Here is a 3,434-nt window from a genome sequence, read left to right as displayed (position 1 = left end):
GAAAGAGGTGGCGAAAGCATCCGGAAAAAACAAGAGTTTTTTTGGATATTTTCTTTGAATACTTTCTGCTCAGGCCTCAATAGCGAAATTCCCTGGGAAAACGCTATTACATAAATTAGGGCTAATATGAGTATTAATTGCAGTTATCTCTTTCCTTTTTTGTAGCATTCTGTACCATTATACCATTTATTGGGTTTAATACAGCAAGTATATTTGTTTGTATTGTTTTTTATTATGTTTCCCACTAGTTATTTTAGTTTATGTCTATTGTTTTTTTAGTGTTTTTATCATTGGGCCCCCCCCTTTTTTCCTTTATGATCATCATTGTGACTAACTCGTTTTGAAATGACAGCAGTAACCTTGAATCTGCCAGTCCGTTTTTTAGCTTCATTGCCTAGACACGCGTCAGTGTCAGGTGTCCCCGTTTGAGCATCCACACCTGTGTGTATATATAGGCGTGGGCTCTGGGTGCAGGCTGTTTTGGTGCAATCAGCACAATCGAGAGCACTCTGCCGACCCGCCTCCACACGCTAGGACGCTGCGCGCCTCAGGTATGTTGTGAATCTTTTCGAGCTTAGCGCGTTTGACATTGTCAAGCCTTTTTGCTCGTTTGTATTAATCTGGCGGCCCCTTTCTCTCCCTTCTCCACCTTAGGACTGGTTTACAAATCCATTTATCTTAATCCAGTCGACCTCGGCCAGTCCAGGTCTAAACGACTTCATCAATCATCAAAAGGTATGCCGTGCCTGTTCGTCTTTTTAATGAGGGTTGATTTTTGACAAGTCCCCGGGTTTGATAATGTTAGATCACAAACACGTTTTTTTATTTTTTCCCTTTCAGTAATTGTCTAAATCCTGACACTGTAAATTTAGAACATTCGTCAGGCACAGAACCCAGCTTACAGGAATATCCGTGCTAACATTAGGTATGGAGTTTGTGTGCAGACTTTATGAGTTTAAACACAATGTATCGTGTGCCATATTGCTTTTTTCACTTCGCCACAGATGGATAGACGATTAAATTGGGCTTATTTTGTTTATTCTTTCAGCACCATTTTACTACGAGTTGAATTGCAGATTATTTTGTCCAGTTATCAGGTGGAGGCGTAGGCACTATCGAGTACTAATTCAGGTATAGCCAAGGTTGTTTTAATTTACAGATCCGTGTATCTTATTTTTATTATGTTCATATAAATAATTTAGTGCTCCCTTTTATTATTGTGGCCCTGATTGCTTTTATTGAATTTAGGCCTGAGCGTGACTTTCTTCGACCGCTCTCAAGGTTCGCGGACACGCCTATTAATACAAGGTATATAAATCAGACTATATATTTGATTATTGACCTTAAGAGAACTACGGACTGTTTTCCCTTTGGTCTTTAACCTGACATCTTTGTGTTAATTGTAGCTTCCTTTGATTAATGTTATATACTATCCAGAGTAGGCTCTACTATGTCAAGATGTAATTTATAAATAACAAGTCGTTTCTTTAAAACCTCGCTATTCTTATTTTTCACAGCTTCCATCATCAATTCACTTTTATCAAGAAGCTTACCTTTCTATCTCAAAATTAGACTCTCCTGCAGTGATATAACAGTGTTATAACTCAGACATCTAATGAAAGTGAAATTTAGAGAACTTTGTAGCTTGGAAGTAAGTACAGCTCCTATTATTCCTTTTTATATTTTTTCAGGTTTTACATTCAAATATAGACCTTAAAGACGTTTCAACACGGCTCATGGCCTGTACTCCAATTCTCTAAACATGTAAGCAAGATGGAGTATTTCTTTTTACAGATAGGTCAGTTTAACATATAAACATGGGATATCAGTTGAGACTTTCCCTGTGCCTATCCGTTTCTCTTTTAAATCTGTCCTTCATGCCTTTATCAGTCTAGGGACAAATGATTACATACCGTGCCTTTGGGTAATTTATCCCCATGTCGTGATTTCTATTTACTATGAGCACTGAGGATTATCTTTGTATTTCCCGTAACTTGGGATTTGCTTGTTCAATATATAGGACTACCCCCACTTCCTATTAATGTGCATTGTATTTATGAATTTATGACTGTATATACTTATTTGAGGATTATGCATTGATTGTTGTTGTTTCTTTGAAAAAGCAAAAACATTTTAATTTTAATTTGTGTCTCTAATTGTGATTTCAATTTTAGGTATTTTGAGTTTCTGTCTTGAAGAAGGCGCTGGTCGCCGAAAACGCGCGTCGACAAAATACTCATTATATGTTTTTATAGAGAGTACATATGTGTCTTTTATGAATTATTGTTCTTTCATGTATTTTACTTTATAAAGTAATTTGTTCCATAATTGCCTGACCCTAATTGGTTTATTTTTGTACCTCATTTGCATGATTACATGCTTTTTAACTTCATATTTGTAATTATGTGTTGTTGATTTATGTTTAATAAAAAGTGCCTTTAACTGGAAGTGGGTTGTCCTTGTCCTACCACTATTACGTGGGCAAGTTTCTTTCTACTGCCTAGGTTGATACCTTCACTGTGTTACTCCCTGACCTAGGGGTTGTGTTCTTATCCATTCTTTCAGGGAACCCTTGTTTTTTACAAGTTTACTGATCCGGGCGATTCCTGTTCAGTATTACTGAAAAGTGACTATTGGAAAGAAGCTTCTGGCCACTCCTGAGCCCCCAGGTCCTCAGAACAGACTTCTAGCACTAGGGCTCTCTCCTGCCAGAACTCCTGTAGGGTCCAGTACTTTGTGGTCACTGTGAAGTCAGGGTCAGCCACCTGATCCTTGGAGAACAGTTCTAGTTCCTGAGAGCTAGGCAGAAGTCAGGTGTCTTCTTTTTCTAGCAGGGCCTTTTCCTTCAGGAGTGTTCTTCCCAGATCCAGGAAAGTTATGAGGAAGTGTTGGTGAGGCGCCAGTCTGATATTGTCCGCTAGCCAGTGACTGGAGAATTTCCTTACCCAATCTTGTCTATATTCTCGTCCTATGCCCACTTCCTTTTGCAGCACTTTCTCTTCACTATACTGTAGAAATTACTACTAGTCCCACATTCACACTGGTTGAACCCGTCTTCCTTCTGGAAGAGTTCCTAATAGACCACTAGCCACTCTTCTATTTAAATGAGGTCACCTTTAATCTGTTAGGGTCAGAACTAGTCCTCCTTCCTGCTGGGGTTGGAACCAACCAAATGTTGTTGCTGGCTCTAGAAATAAATTGGAGTAGACCCTGCCAGCCTCATTTGGAATCAGCACACATTAAGGCTATCCTTTGTTCTATCAAATGTCCTGTACCATTCCCAGATCACTAATCCCAGCTAACTCAAAATGTAAGCCAAACTGTTTGGATTTGCCAAATCTTTTATTATAGGCACTGAGATATCAAACAATGTGCTAATGTGAGCAAGGTACAATCACACACTGTCAAATGCAGCTGCCTTTTGTTCAAAGACC

At 38.8% G+C, this 3,434-nt stretch overlaps 1 long non-coding RNA gene across 1 annotated transcript; it reads left to right on the top strand.

Moving 5' to 3' along the window:
* The first annotated feature begins 671 nt into the window (after positions 1–671).
* LOC144819314 (uncharacterized) lies at positions 672–2,437 on the top strand. Its single transcript, XR_013607286.1, has 6 exons — positions 672–735; positions 841–925; positions 1,049–1,131; positions 1,249–1,308; positions 1,518–1,651; positions 2,175–2,437. It is a non-coding gene; the product is annotated as an uncharacterized LOC144819314 (long non-coding RNA).
* The last annotated feature ends 997 nt before the right edge of the window (positions 2,438–3,434 follow it).

The sequence above is a fragment of the Lissotriton helveticus genome, chromosome 2_1 (assembly GCF_964261635.1).
Source record: "Lissotriton helveticus chromosome 2_1, aLisHel1.1, whole genome shotgun sequence".
NCBI lineage: Eukaryota > Metazoa > Chordata > Amphibia > Caudata > Salamandridae > Lissotriton > Lissotriton helveticus.
The sequence above is the reverse complement of the archived record's forward strand: the minus strand, read 5'-3'. Positions and strand labels throughout refer to the sequence as shown.